This window comes from Danio rerio, chromosome 16 (assembly GCF_049306965.1).
Source record: "Danio rerio strain Tuebingen ecotype United States chromosome 16, GRCz12tu, whole genome shotgun sequence".
NCBI lineage: Eukaryota > Metazoa > Chordata > Actinopteri > Cypriniformes > Danionidae > Danio > Danio rerio.
This window is the reverse complement of record NC_133191.1, coordinates 16,075,276-16,092,058: the sequence shown is the minus strand read 5'-3', so window position 1 is coordinate 16,092,058 and position 16,783 is coordinate 16,075,276. Positions and strand designations below refer to the sequence as shown.

At 36.8% G+C, this 16,783-nt stretch overlaps 2 long non-coding RNA genes across 3 annotated transcripts; one reads left to right on the top strand and one right to left on the bottom strand.

The window, feature by feature from the left end:
- Nucleotides 1-32: 32 nt before the first annotated feature.
- Nucleotides 33-3,650, top strand: LOC137487888 (uncharacterized). The gene is made up of 5 exons (XR_011006670.2): nt 33-174; nt 732-920; nt 1,201-1,358; nt 1,871-1,966; nt 2,703-3,650. It is a non-coding gene; the product is annotated as an uncharacterized lncRNA (long non-coding RNA).
- Nucleotides 3,651-8,949: 5,299 nt separating this feature from the next.
- On the bottom strand, nt 8,950-12,508 carry LOC141378194 (uncharacterized). Of its 2 annotated transcripts, XR_012392065.1 has the most exons (5): nt 12,369-12,508; nt 12,027-12,293; nt 11,066-11,638; nt 10,855-10,948; nt 9,120-10,338 (listed from the first exon to the last, which is right to left on the bottom strand). It is a non-coding gene; the product is annotated as an uncharacterized lncRNA (long non-coding RNA). The 2 variants fall into 2 exon arrangements; XR_012392066.1 differs by lacking the exons at nt 11,066-11,638; nt 12,027-12,293 and having other exon boundaries at nt 8,950-10,338.
- Between the last annotated feature and the right edge of the window lie 4,275 nt (nt 12,509-16,783).

The following is a 16,783-nucleotide window of genomic DNA, read 5'->3' as shown; positions in this document are numbered from 1 at the left end:
TAACTAGGTGTTTCGAAACACTTTAGTCACGTGACTTGGGTGCTTCGGATCATGCTTCGGTGCAGTGATTCGAAACACTTGCGCTTCGGGATCTCGACACTGTGTCAAAACATCAGTTTCACGTCAGCCATCCCTAGTTAAGAGCAGGCCAACGACGTTTCTGCTAAATCATAGGTATGTATGTCTTTTTTTGTTGTCATCTAACGTTATATTATTTGATATGTTGGCTTTGATGTGCGCGTGTATCCTAATACGGAACTATTTGTTATAATTTAGCCGTGAGTTACTTGTTTCGTGCACTTGGTTTTGGCTATTTACATCAATAAAAGTTTAGAGTGAATGTATTTGAAACAAATAGCGATTTCAATCGAGTCATTTGCTTTAATAACTCACGATTAATACAATGAGTATCATATAACATACCAGATCAGGTATCCAAGTCAAATATAACATTATGTCCTGTTTAACGTTATCTAGATTGCTGTCAGCATTGCGCACATCATAACCTTTTTTTCCCTTCGAACCAGAGCCAGTGGAACAAACGGTGACGTGTTTAACTGTGTAATTTGTGTGAAAATCGTGTGATTTTCATGTAATTCATTGCTTGATTTGTTAGCTCGACTAAATGTCTATCATATTCAGACCAACTTGCTTTAACAGTCAGCTAGCTTTTATTTACATAAAAAATATAAAGGGCTAAATATATATTTTTCTTTCTTTTTGCTCAAAAGGACTGAAATATTGACAATGACATAATTCAATGCAAGATTTCCCTGAGGAGGTGAGACTTGTTATCATCAGTGAAATTTGACGGTCTTTCACCAGCAGATGCAAGAAACCTTTTCTCTTTGCCCAAAAGAATTTGTTGAGATTTAGCCAGGAAGAAATTAGAGAGAGATAACCTGGACTTTAAGGAAGAGGTAAGTCACTATATTGCAATTGCTTTGGTTTCATTCAAGGTAGTAATGATAATGCTAAAAATAACAAACAACATTATTATTATAGGTAATTCAAAATACATCTGTATTCAGCATTTGAACATTTAAATATTTACATTTACACACACACATATATATATATATATATATATATATATATATATATATATATATATATATATATATATATATATATATATATATATATATATATATATTATGTGTAAAAATTAATATGTATGTTTTTTTTTGTATATTGTAGATCTGCACAGAGTTTTCTCAGATCTGTAATGTAGATCTCCTGAGACAGTTAATCGAGTGACTTGATAAATATACAGCACCTCTCCTGAAACTCTACAGAAAAGAAGGGATTCAATGGGTCCAGAGATGGATACAACTTTAAACAAGATGGATGAGCAGGTACTCATTAAGATTTTTTTTTTCTTATACACCCGTCTGATGTTTTTAACATGTGCAACATATTTTGTCCTGTCAAGAATTTCATGCTCAGGTAATACAGTCTAATAAAACGTAATTGCAACAATTTAATTGTCCAGCCCTTTTGCATTAATTTTAATTGTGTCAAGTTGTGTTTTGAATGTGAGATGGAAGTAAGATAAATAACAGATGTTTCACTTGTTTTGAGTGACCATTTCAAATGAATACATTCAAAGAGGAAAATAGAAAATAATAGCTGTAGTTTTTAACTCAAAGTAATTGTCACATGAAACTAAACATTTTTCTAAATTTGCCAACACAACCATTATCAAATTCCATTGTATGGAAACCACAAAATTCTTTTTTAAAAATAAAGCCATGTGTTTTTTCAACAGCATGAATAAAATACTATGCTCATTTAAATGTACTAAGTACATTTTTACTTACAAAACAATAAGATTGTAAAACACCCTTTGTAAATGACTTTCCTTTAGGTCACTGATATTGTCACCGATCGAGAAAGAGCAGCTCTTGAGGGATTGCCAATTTTTCTTCGTAAAAATTCTGCTTGCTTTCTCAAGATATGTCTGGTAAGTTACCCATTTTCATACCCTATTCTACATTTATTAGTCTGCTTGGTAACACTTTTAATAGCTGCACGCTATAAATAATTTATTTAGTATTAGCGAATAGTTAATTTATTTTCTGTTAAGCATAACTCTACATGAAGTGCTCAATGATTGTATTTTTTTTAACTTTAATGATTCATTTGTATTACTAATTTAAGTATTGCATTATTTACAAACCAGTTATTTAAGAATAGTTGGTGTTTTTAAGATCATTCAGAATGCTTAAGTACACGATTAATAAACTATTCAAATTAACATTTAAATATCCTAATATTAAGGTATGTAATAATAGTTACTTTGTATGTTAGTATATGCTTTATGAGCTTAACTTCATCCAGTTGTGACCTAATCTAAAGTGAGGACTATTTATGCTTTATAAATCCCTTATGAATGACAATTAAAGGCTCAGGTATATTCTAAACAGGACAATAAACAACTTTCACAATTGAAACTGTATCAAATAAAAGTAAATCTTTGCAATTTTATGTAAAATAAAAGTTTAAAAAATTGCTAAATATTAAAAAGTTGTCAATATATTGTTAAATTATTATATATTATAGACTATTCAAAGTGTTACTGTTTGTATGTACGAAAGTATTACATGTTTTTATTTTCTTTGCATAATAGTAATAACATTAATAAGTAGTAATTAATATTACACATCAATTAATTTTCCCATTACTTAATCTCCTATAAGGACACGGACCCTGAAGACCACAGCACCAGAGATTAAAGGATTGGAATCTTCACTGTGGTGGAAGATGATAATGGCACTTCTGCATCCCTGCAATATGTGATGAACCTCGCTAAAATCTTGGAGGAGGCCATAGTACTTCAGGATATCACACATCTGCCTGCAGCCTTCGCTTACTTGTTCAGCCTCTTGTATAGACTGAATATGGAACACCCAAAAGAACTCAAATATACTTTTTAAGTGATTCAGCATGTTTTATGGAGGTTGGTGGCACATGATCTGCGAGAGTTCAGTTCATTCATTCATTCATTTTCTTTTCGGCTTAGTCCCTTTATTAATCTGGGGTCGCCACAGCGCAATGAACTTGTTTTACGCAGCGGATGCCCTTCCGGCTGCAACCCATCTCTGGAAAACATCCATACACACTCATTCACACATACACTACGGACAATTTTAGCCTACCCAATTCACCTGTGCCACACGTCTTTGGACTGTGGGGGAAACCGGAGAACCCAAAGGAAACCCACGTGAACGCAGGGAGAACATTCAAACTCCACACAGTAACGGCAACTGACCCGTGACCACTTCCTAATGTGCCACTGTTTCAATGTTTTGAGGTCTGTTTTTGGACTTTATGTACTTTGTTGACAAAAGTGCAGTACACTTTAAAGACTGTATGAATGGAGTGGCTTTTAGGGTTTACTCTGATTAGATGATTGTATATTCACCTGGTTTGAGTGTTTAGACACAATAATAGCTTGGTTTTAGTAAGGTTGCCAGTTATTTTATGTTGAGGCAGTGTACAATCTTTTCAAATCTGGAAACATTCAGTACTAGTTGTGTACAAACTAGCCCAATGCTGAACACGGCTAATGTCAAATGCTGATTTTGTATGCAAATGTTTTGGATTGTGATTTGAACACAGTTAAAAATAAAAAAAAGTGAATTGACTATTCTTGTGTATTTAATTTGAATCCTAAAAATTAATAGTAAATGCATAATGAATCAGTTTGTTTTATTTTGTTCAGTAAACTAAAAAAATCTTGTTGGGTAAACATAATCATTTTTGTTCAGTAAACAAAAGATCTTGTTGAATAAACGTGAAAATTTTTGTTCAGCAAACAAAAGATCTTGTTGAGTAAACATGATAATATTTGTTCAGCAAACAAAAATATCTTGTTGGGTGAACATGACATTTTTTGTTCAGCAAACAAAAATATCCTGTTGGTTGAACATGATATTTTTTGTTCAGCAAACAAAAATATCCTGTTGGTTGAACATGATATTTTTTGTTCAGCAAACAAAAATGTCTTGTTGGGTTAACATGATATTTTTTGTTCAGCAAACAAAAATGTCTTGTTGAATGAACATGATATTTTTTGTTCAGCAAACAAAAATATCTTGTTGGGTGAACATGATACTTTTTGTTCAGAGAACTAAAGAATTCAACAAAATATTTTGAGTTCACTGGTCTTCAAACCCTGTTTGTTGAGTTAACTCAAAAAGCTATGTGTGATAGGTTGCCTAATTATTTTAAGTTTACTCAACTTTTTTTTTTTTACAGTGTATGAATCATAATTGGTAAATTATTAAAATAATTAGCACCTGGAAAACAATATTTATAAAAAAGACATTTTAAACAACAAAATTGATCTTCAAATGTTTAAAATGTAATAAATTACAATATGATCCATATCTGATAAACTTCTAAAATAATCAGCATCTGCAGATAAATAAATATTTTAAACAAAATAAATTTATGCATGTTTTAAGTGTGATAAATATTCATACAAATATGATCTATCACTACTAAATTACATTTTAAAATATGCATTTGCAGAACAATACATTTATAAATAAGACATTTAAAACAACAAATATTTCAAATATAGTGAATCACACTAATAAAATATCTCATGGCTGGTAAATTATTCAAATAATTAGCATTTGCAGAAAAAAAACATAAAAATAAGACTATAAACAACTAAATTGATTAGCAAATATTTTAAATGTAATTAATTATATAAACTTTAATGCGATAAAAGAGTAGGAGAAACCTTCTAAAAATAGAAAACAATTGTGAAAAACAAGTCACCACTTGATGTTGAGAAATTTTTTATAAATATAACATTGGACATTTATCTGCATTCTTTTTACAATGTTTATAATTGTGTGGGGCTAACTTTAAAACCCACTAAAATAACTTCCTCAGTCACCTGTTCCAAGGAGTAAGAAAACTTTTGCCTTGGGTTTAATGTATGACAATTCTTACTAGGCAACAATACAACAAAAAATAAAACAAAATGATTGATAGTAGGGAGAGAACACGTCTATAAGGATGTTACGAAGCTCAGTGTTACAAAGCATTACACAAACCTGTCCAGTAGAGGTCGCTAACGAACTGCTAATCACACATGCCCTTCAAAGATGAGCACGTGAGAGAACAATGCAGTCTGAGTGGTGTGATTTTTTTTCCCAAACCAGTTAAGTGCAAACCACGCCCCCTACGCGAAAACCCCACCCTGCAGCGGTGACTCACGTCTGTGGCTCGATTTCATTGGTCTAGCTATATCACAATGCAACGAACACACTATTTTTTAATATAAGACCTAAAATACGAAAGGTTAACAAAGCGTGCATGAAATGAAACGCAGGACAGTCTATAGCTTTTATATAACGGCTGGGTTTAATGAATAAAAATTGTGCCTAAAATACATGTAGTAAACAAACAGCATGTTAACAGAGAAAACTTTACTAAGTACAACCGGCAAAAAACACACCCAAACATAATATTTATTTATTTAATAACAGTTTTGTAAGGTCCACCCAGTTGGCCCAATGCCGGTGTCCACTGGTGGATGAAGGTTTAATGCCTGTTCGGTCTTTGCAGTGCACAATGTTGATTTACCTTAAATTTAACTAATATCTAATTCCAATTTTAGTATAAGGTGGTTTAGAATATTAATATATTTATCCTTGTTTTATCTGCCTCCAATCATAAAACATTAAGAAGATTATATCAATATGTAATTTAGATAAATGTTTGAACCTTTTGTCTTCACTAGTAACTATTACATCCGTTTATTCGGGTGCTCATGTCGCTCAGAGAAATTGCCTCGGCCGAAGGCGTCCCTCACGGTCACACTCCGGTCAGTCTTGAATATTAAACAGAGGTAATTGACTAATACTTTAGATGGCCGCTACCAGCGCGCTCGTTCTAAAATACTTTAGTTAGTCCCGCTTAGATGTACACCTTTGAGTTAAGACAATCATCATTTCTAATTAGAGGTTAGGGCATTATTATAAATGTACCCGACTACTGGACTCTATAGTAACTTTGGTTCCCCTTCGGTTGGGGAACTTCAGTGCCATAGAGTGGATTGATTGAAATCCACGAAATGGGAGGATTCGGATCAGAAGCCGCTTGTCTGGAGAGTATTGAACAGGCCAATGAATGAAAATGAATTGGCAGCGTAAGCTTGCGCAGGTGTGCTGCATCGCCAATTATCCCAGCATATAAGCATATAAGCGGACCCGTGTCTTCCCTCTCCGCTAACCACTCTTTTGCTATGGGTACTCCCCCTTTTTAGGGCTAGTCCATATGTTAGTACTGCCATCTATCCCCCCTTGGGTAACGGATGGCCTCAGCAGTGTCCTCCCTATCGGGATTGCACGCTTCCCAACGTACTGTCGTATTCCTAGAGTGATCTAGATGCTCACGACTTCCCAAAAAATATATCTAAATCCGTAAGACTTCTGTTTAAGTAGGATAAATTAGGGCCAGGGACACGTTGGAGGACTGCGCCTCCCATGATGTGGGTGCGTCAAGCTTCCTTGACTATCCCCTCATCGGGGGCGTTGGTAAGGTGCAGTCATTATGGCGCTTTCCATACTTCTCCCATTTCGTAGATTTCAATCAATCCACTCTATGGCACTGAAGTTCCCCAACCAAAGGGGAACGTTCGGGGTTACAGAAGTAACCCTTCGTTCCACGAGGAGGGGAACAGAAGTGCCATACTCCGTCGCCATAATGACTGTCCCTTAGCTGTTTGAAAGTCTCTTCAGCTTAAAAGGATGGTGTTTGCTCGCTTCAGGTGTGCTTATATGCTGGGATAATTGGCGACGCAGCACACCTGCGCAAGCTTACGCTGCCAATTCATTTTCATTCATTGGCCTGTTCAATACTCTCCAGACAAGCGGCTTCTGATCCGAATCCTCCCATTTCGTGGATTTCAATCAATCCACTCTATGGCACTTCCGTTCCCCTCCTCGGGGAACGAAGGGTTACTTCTGTAACCTCGAACGTTTTCTCCGAGCCCATGGTTTCCCATATGAACTTAATTTAGAATAATATTACCTTCAAACAAAGGTCGGGTAACCAATCTAGGTTAGTTGTGCAACAACTTGTTGACCTAGACGGAAGTTAACGCCCTTTCCACCCAAGTACACTTGAATCAATATCAAGAGTCAGTCGGATCCCTAAAACACAATTAGTGTGCCCAATGCTCCATCTCAACTGGATTTTAGTCCGTCTACTGACCTGACGCAAGACGTGCGGAAACAAGGATACAGCGTAATCAACTTGAATTAATAATTACAGAGTGAGCAAAATATGGTCAAACATTACAATTTATTAGTCAGGTAAATGTATTATGCCAAATTCAATCAGTTAATTCATAAACGATCAATACAAAACATCAAATTATCAAAGACAAATCCAAGATGAAAAGATGCATTCCTGACTTCAAAAATATACATAACATGGAGCAAGCCATGTTATGGGCTGATCTGGTCAGGCAGAATCGCCCTGAGCCTTTCTCAAACCTTACCTTAAATAATCCAAGAATTCCCTCAAGGAAGGGGGTGTGTGTATAACAAAAGGCATTCACATTTAGTGCTGCCTGTGGAAAAGTCACACCCTTCACAGTGGTTCAAAAGATGCCTAAAGTTATATATTTATTGTTTTGAATATGTCTATTTCTGAGAGAATGAGACCATTGTACCAATCGCACTGAGACATTTCAAATGATATCAAACATGATAGTTAAAGTCAGTTTGGTTAATCTAGAACATTTAAACATTGAAATTACCATATGTGTGAGATGGGGTGGATGAAGCCGAGTTTCAGCAGACTCATATGCAAATGCAGCAGGAACTGGTTTTTCCCGCATTCCCACCTGCTGGGTTGTGGAGTCAATTGGCCCTGTTTTCAGCTCATGTTTTGAATTGTCAAAGACATCAAAAATATTTGTAATATTTCAATTCTTACAGTTTTTATTATTAATAATTTTGCACAGCCCCTGCATGCAAACATAACCTGTCTAGTATAAAAACGTTAAATTGAATGACTGATTATGACAATATCTGGTAATAATTCAGAGAAGCTGGATAGTGTATGTGTATAATTTGTTGTCAAAATCTAGATATTTTGCTAAATAACCCGATTTTTAAACTAAAGAATGTAACATTTGTCCAACAATTACACATGCTTTATGGTCTGTATGAAATATGCTGTCACATTCAAAAATATTTAAAATATGTTTAAGAATTAAGTTTAAAAAAAAAATAATTAAAAGGTTCTGTTAGACTCAAATTTAAAGAATTAAAAGATTTATTTTTGTTGTCTATGCTTTGAGATTTGTAGATATTTTTAAATAATATTGAGTAATTACATGACTTACAGATTAATTAAGTTTTTAATTAAATTGATTTTAAAAAGTTAATTGTTGTATTTATTTTTAATGATAATTAGTAGTCAGTAATGAATAACGTTTTCAGAGTAATTTACCTAACACTGCACATAATCTTCATATCAGATGGAAATCAACTGAAGCGCAAGTATATTGAACTATACCTGTTTCTATACAGAGTTTAGATGTTTAAAAACTGCAAATGAGACCAACATGTGTTCTGCAGGCATTTCAAATAATGAATAAATCAAAGAATGAATAAATCATTAGTATATGGCAAAATAATAATATGTACACGTTAATTTGATTAGTTTAGTAATCATTTACAAACTCATTCTAAAAGATCTTAAAAAACAACTACACTTAAATAAAAATGATTTGTGAATAATGTGTTAAACTAATCATGAAAAAATAATCAGTAACAAATTATGAAAGTACAAACTAAATTTTCACAGTTTAGAAGTCAAGAATACAGCATTTGTATCTGCAGTTATAAACTCCTTACTAACATCTGATAATGTAAAGTTAATGGTTAACAGAGAATGAGTTCACCATTTGCTAATGCTTTATAGATGATTTATTGTTTTTAGTTATTATAAAGTGTTACCCACATTTTTGTCTGGGTGGACCATCATAACCCTAACCCCTATGTGGCCTCACATTGGTACCAAGAGCTCCTAAAAAACAAATTCCTTGTATTTGCACACACTTGGACAATAAAGCTAATTCTAATACAGTTTCAATGCTTTATCTATTAAATAGATAATCTCACAAAAATACATGGTACACAAAAGCAGCATTAAATATAATATTACATTACAGCTCACAATTACCATTAAACATTTACATTTAAAAAAGAGGCATTTAAAAAGAGACGTTTAATGACTTTTTTCTGTACAATTACTATTGAAATTGTGTCCAAATTTGATTTTAATTATGACTTCATAACATGCAGCCCAAAAAATAAACATATAATTTATACATTTTATACATCAATATTTAATACTTTGTTTGAATTTGTCAGGATTATCAGCTGAAATGCCCACAGCCACACTAGAGAACACTCTAGTCTCTACACTCTAAATTGCTCATTTTTGACCCTTGCTTGTTTTGACCAGTCCTATAAAAGTAAACAATAAAAACTGAATTTGGAACTTCACCTTAGTTGTAACCACCTTTCATAACAGAACAACGTTTAAATTTTAAATGTTCAAAGAATGGATGTGGCTTCATTGTTACAATTTGTCATAACAGAATACTACGCCATCAACATTCCAGCTACTATGGACCCAGCAGGACCTTAAGTTTGCCTGCATCATTGTAAATGTTCATTCAAAGACCACAAAACGGTCAGGCCTTTCAGCAAACTTTAGTTGATAATCATGACATCATCAACTCATCTACTACAGATTTTACAAATAAAGTATAAACAAATTAACCTTATCCCCCCCCCCCCCCCCCCCACCCACGCACACAAAACTAGCTAAACCAATCAATATCATTTATCAATTTGCTAATTTTTAAGGTTGATGTGAGAAATTCATTGCCACAGATTCTGACAATCGGTGGCGAACCCTGACAGCCTTTTTCCCACGTTTCCCTGCAGATTTGTTGTAATCATGGTCTGAACCAGAACTACTTTTTCTGGGGCGCCCCGATATCAAATGCCGCCTAGAACCATTCTTGACAGTTCTTCGGGCGACTGCTGTGGGCTGACAGCCAATAATAGGACCTGGTCTTCTAGCAGCTCGTCTTAATGCAGCTGCTCGTTTAGATGCAAACACTCCTTTACCAAAACTGTAAATTGCAAAGATTAGTTGGGCCGGGTTGTGCTGTATTTTTTTTAAACTGCTTGGCCATTGCAGTTAAGGCGTCACTGTAGTCTGTGTTTACAGCTAGTTCACCAAGCAGTCCCAGCATTCGTCTAACAGGAGACTGAGGTGTAGATGCTATTTAAACACACAATAAAAACAATTAAATTAAAAAAAATATTTGCAACAAATACTTAGACCTGGAAAAAAATTGAGGTGTGTTAATTGAAACTAAATTATGCGACAAAAATGTGTTTCACATAAACTGAATACACCTGCGCAAACACTCCACTGCATGCCTTTAACTACCTAGTAGTTTTTGGTTGTTATATATTGTTATTATTTACATTCATTTACCTTTAATAGGTAATCTGTGATCTTGGCAGCACTTAACAAAAGGGTAAATAGTCTTCAGATGGTGAATTTGCATTTTTAGGTTGAACAGTAACAGTTTAAATGTACAGGAAACTCTTAATTGATAAAACAAATGCTGAACATTTTCTCCAGGGTGCAAAATACAAATAAGAGTAAAACTAAATATATAAATAACAGTAAATGCAAAAAGTAATGCAAGTAAAACGCAACAAAAAAAAAAAAACTACTTAGAAAATCCTGGTTATTTGGGCTCAACTAAACATCCAGGCTTTGACTCACCTCCCTCTGTGTTACCCTGCACACAGGGTTGTTTGGAGTATGAGTCTTCTTGAGTATGCGTTGTTTCACGCAATTCTGTCCAGCTGATGCAACTCTAAAGTTATACACACCGACAAAATGAAATGTTACAAGAGAATTTCTGTTCAATATGCTACCATTAGAAATAGACAAAGAACCCATAAAAATGCACCATGCCTCTCTTTATACCAACCATCATTTGGAGCACGAAGATGGTACTGATGATCAGTAGTAGAGGTTTCTTGCCTGATAAGCATGCCTATAACAATTGTGTACAACTGCATTGTATACTATTGTATATTTGTGAGAATTTAGCATGTATAGTAAATGTCAAGTCCCACTTGAATTTTCTTACCTTGAGCTAATGTGCTTGGTATTGGAATATTTTGTCGTAGAGGGTTTAAGAACTCAAGAGAAACTGAGGCTGTGAAGGTGATGAACAACACATAAAATTTGTATAATTAAAAAAATTAAGCTATTCAAATATCTAAGGAAGATAGTAATAAAACACATCAGTCAGTGTGTGACAACCTATAATGACAAACAAAAGATTACTTTTTGTTATTTTTAGCAGCTCAGCCCTCATTTCAGCTGTTGTGGGGAGAAAGTTGATGGAGGCCATTTTGTAATTTTGCACTACTGCTGCCTGGTGTTTACATGGTGCCCCATTATGGCCAGCTGGACATGTGCAGAGCTCAAACTCCATGTCCACTGTATATGATTGCCCTGATGTGGAGGATCTCACACAAAATGTCTTTTCACCAATCTATTAGTCACATGAAGACAAAAAAAAAAATACCCTAACAACTTTAAGAATGCACAGAACACAGAATCATTCTCACAAAGACAGTCTTTGCAGACTTGTTTTAAAAAGTCTTAAAGACACTAAGACACAAAAAAAAAAACATAATGAATATTGAGATGCAGCCATCTTCAAATAGAACTAACAATTTTATAAAAGATTTATAAAATATATCTTCCTTGAGAAATATCACAGGATGTGATATTGCTTTTTGTAGCACGGAATCTTGAACGGTGGAATGCCTCCCAATGGCCAAGTGCAACATCGGTCACACGTGCTTCATAGATCAATACACCCAGGTCTGCTAAGTCTGTCAAAGCTATGGATTTACACAGACTAAAATGTAACATACCTGTAGCAAAACTGAAGGTCTGGGCAGATTGCACGGTTGGCTGAGGCATATACATACTTGTTGCCATGTTCAGCCAACAGATCACTTTTAATTACAGCCAGAGCTGATGTTGGGCTGTGCCCAATCTCAAATAATTGAGTCAGGGTCTCAACTACAGTGAACCCTACATCCTTGTGCCTCAGTTCCTCCGCAACAAATATGTTATGATTATGCACATTGTACAAGCGCACAGAGGTTGGGTAAGTGGGAATATGGGGATCATTGCTCCTAAAAAACAAAACCAAATCACACAAAGAAACTTTCAAAAAACTTATTAATCCATTTTTGACACTTCTAACTCACCTACTTGATCCTCCCCTTTTGTCTACAGTCTTTACCAGAGTGCAAACCATTTTTGCCCCACAGCATGTGTTTTTTAACAGCCGTCGTTGATTAGCCGTGCCTGGTCAAACAGGAACATTGTGCTGGCACCTGTAATGAGCCTATGGAAAATATGAATGTTTTAATGTGTACAGAAGTGTGCACAAATGTTAGATATTTTTATTTTACATTTACATTTAGTCATTTAGCAGACGCTTTTATCCAAAGCGACTTACAAATGAGGACAAGGAAGCAATTTACACAACTAAGAGCAACAATGAATAAGTACTAAAGGCAAGTTTCAGGTCTGTAAAGTCTAAGAAGGGAAGTATTAGTAGTATTAGTATTTTTTTTTTTTGTACAGTTAGTGTGATATTCAAAGAGGCAATTGCAGATTAGGAAGTGAAGTGGAGACTAAATAGTTGAGTTTTTAGTCGTTTCTTGAAAATAGCGAGTGACTCTGCTGTTCTGATGCAGTTAGGGAGTTCATTCCACCAACTGGGCAGATTGAGCGTGAGCGTTCGCGAAAGTGATTTTTTCCCTCTTTGGGATGGAACCACGAGGCGACGTTCATTCACAGAACGCAAGTTTCTGGAGGGCACATAGATCTGCAGAAGTGAGTGCAGATAAGAAGGTGCTAGGCCAGAAGTCACTTTGTAGGCAAACATCAGAGTTTTGAATTTGATGCGAGCAGCAACTGGCAGCCAGTGCAAACGGACTAGCAGCGGAGTGACATGTGCTCATTTAGGTTCATTGAAGACAACTCGTGCAAAAAATAAACATATAATTTATACATTTTATACATCAATATATAATACTTTGTTTGAATTTGTCAGGATTATCAGCTGAAATGCCCACAGCCACACTAGAGAACACTCTAGTCTCTACACTCTAAATTGCTCATTTTTGACCCTTGCTTGTTTTGACCAGTCCTATAAAATTAAACAATAAAAACTGAATTTGGAACTTCACCTTAGTTGTAACCACCTTTCATAACAGAACAACGTTTAAATTTTAAATGTTCAAAGAATGGATGTGGCTTCATTGTTACAATTTGTCATAACAGAATACTACGCCATCAACATTCCAGCTACTATGGACCCAGCAGGACCTTAAGTTTGCCTGCATCATTGTAAATGTTCATTCAAAGACCACAAAACGGTCAGGCCTTTCAGCAAACTTTAGTTGATAATCATGACATCATCAACTCATCTACTACAGATTTTACAAATAAAGTATAAACAAATTAACCTTATCCCCCCCCCCCCACCCACACACACAAAACTAGCTAAACCAATCAATATCATTTATCAATTTGCTAATTTTTAAGGTTGATGTGAGAAATTCATTGCCACAGATTCTGACAATCGGTGGCGAACCCTGACAGCCTTTTTCCCACGTTTCCCTGCAGATTTGTTGTAATCATGGTCTGAACCAGAACTACTTTTTCTGGGGCGCCCCGATATCAAATGCCGCCTAGAACCATTCTTGACAGTTCTTCGGGCGACTGCTGTGGGCTGACAGCCAATAATAGGACCTGGTCTTCTAGCAGCTCGTCTTAATGCAGCTGCTCGTTTAGATGCAAACACTCCTTTACCAAAACTGTAAATTGCAAAGATTAGTTGGGCCGGGTTGTGCTGTATTTTTTTTAAACTGCTTGGCCATTGCAGTTAAGGCGTCACTGTAGTCTGTGTTTACAGCTAGTTCACCAAGCAGTCCCAGCATTCGTCTAACAGGAGACTGAGGTGTAGATGCTATTTAAACACACAATAAAAACAATTAAATTAAAAAAAATATTTGCAACAAATACTTAGACCTGGAAAAAAATTGAGGTGTGTTAATTGAAACTAAATTATGCGACAAAAATGTGTTTCACATAAACTGAATACACCTGCGCAAACACTTCACTGCATGCCTTTAACTACCTAGTAGTTTTTGGTTGTTGTTACCAGGACTGGGGTGGAGTGACAGGAGACCACAGGAGGTAAGATCCACTATGCAGTTTATTCAATAGTCAGGCAAGCAATGGTCATCAGGTGCAAACAGGTATATACAGGCAGTCCAGAATCGTAGTCGATATAAACAGGCAGAAGGTCAAAAGGCAGGCGGCTTAACAGGATAACTGGGATACAAGGCTAAGATCGAAACACGGAGAAACAAGACAGGGAAACGCGTTGTAATGTTACTAGGAGAACAAGACTCGGCCAACTGGTGGCGTGAGAGAGTGGCTTAAGAATGGGATGTAATCAGTCTGTGAACAAGGATCAGCTGGTGTTTGCAATCAGGATACATGAGTGAGCAGGCGTGCGTGTTTGGGAGCAATGCATGTATGAATGTGTAGTCCTGGGGAATGCGGAAATGAAGTCCTGAGTTCGTGTGAGAACCAGCGATCCTCTGGGGAGCGATCGCTGGTTGTGACATAGCCCCCCCTCTGGCTGAGGCGCTGGCTGCGGCGTAGGCTCTGGCTGAGGCGCTGGCTGCGGCGTCGGCTCTGGCTCTGACTGAGGCGTTGGTTGCGGCATCGGCTCGGGCAGCTCTGGCGGTGGCAGCTCTGGCGGTGGCAGCTCTGGCGGTGGCAGCTCTAGAGGATCTGGCAGCACTGGACGGTCTGGCAGCACTGGACGGTCTGGCAGCACTGGACGGTCTGGCAGCACTGGACGGTCTGGCAGCACTGGAGGGTCTGGCAGCATTGGAGGGTCTGACAGCACTGGAGGATCTGGCAGCACTGGAGGATCTGGCAGCACTGGAGGGAATGGCAGCTCTGGAGATGGCCTTTCAGGAGCAGGAACAGACTTTGAACTGGAAGCCATCTTGTGAGCTGGCTGACTGGGAGCGGCCAACTTGTGAGCTGGCTTTGGACAATGGGTCGCAAGCCCCGTAGCCAGCGGGTCTTGCTCTCTACAGCCCCCCCCCCAAAAGATTATTTGGATTTTCGTCCACCTCTCCTATGGTGAACGAAGATCCACTCATTTGGAGAGCCAGATCGATAAATTGTGCCAGTGTCCAGTGGGGATTGTGCAGTGGCATGTAGGAGTACAGTGGTTCAGCAAGTCCTCCGCGAAAGAAAATCATTAAACATAACTCACTCATAGATGTCAGATGTGAAAGTTCAATGAATTTCTCTACGTACTCCTCAATTGACCGAGCATCCTGACGGAGGCGCATGATTTGAATACCCGCTGGATCCATGTTCTGGCCGAGTCTTCTGTAACCACGACTGGGGTGGAGTGACAGGAGACCACAGGAGGTAAGATCCACTATGCAGTTTATTCAATAGTCAGGCAAGCAATGGTCATCAGGTGCAAACAGGTATATACAGGCAGTCCAGAATCGTAGTCGATATAAACAGGCAGAAGGTCAAAAGGCAGGCGGCTTAACAGGATAAATGGGATACAAGGCTAAGATCGAAACACGGAGAAACAAGACAGGGAAACGCGTTGTAATGTTACTAGGAGAACAAGACTCGGCCAACTGGTGGCGTGAGAGAGTGGCTTAAGAATGGGATGTAATCAGTCTGTGAACAAGGATCAGCTGGTGTTTGCAATCAGGATACATGAGTGAGCAGGCGTGCGTGTTTGGGAGCAATGCATGTATGAATGTGTAGTCCTGGGGAATGCGGAAATGAAGTCCTGAGTTCGTGTGAGAACCAGCGATCCTCTGGGGAGCGATCGCTGGTTGTGACAGTTGTTTTATATTGTTATTATTTACATTCATTTACCTTTAATAGGTAATCTGTGATCTTGGCAGCACTTAACAAAAGGGTAAATAGTCTTCAGATGGTGAATTTGCATTTTTAGGTTGAACAGTAACAGTTTAAATGTACAGGAAACTCTTAATTGATAAAAAAAAATGCTGAACATTTTCTCCAGGGTGCAAAATACAAATAAGAGTAAAACTAAATATATAAATAACAGTAAATGCAAAAAGTAATGCAAGTAAAACGCAACAACAAAAAAAAAAACTACTTAGAAAATCCTGGTTATTTGGGCTCAACTAAACATCCAGGCTTTGACTCACCTCCCTCTGTGTTACCCTGCACACAGGGTTGTTTGGAGTATGAGTTTTCTTGAGTATGCGTTGTTTCACGCAATTCTGTCCAGCTGATGCAACTCTAAAGTTATACACACTGACAAAATGAAATGTTACAAGAGAATTTCTGTTCAATATGCTACCATTAGAAATAGACAAAGAACCCATAAAAATGCACCATGCCTCTCTTTATACCAACCATCATTTGGAGCACGAAGATGGTACTGATGATCAGTAGTAGAGGTTTCTTGCCTGATAAGCATGCCTATAACAATTGTGTACAACTGCATTGTATACTATTGTATATTTGTGAGAATTTAGCATGTATAGTAAATGTCAAGTCCCACTTGAATTTTCTTACCTTGAGC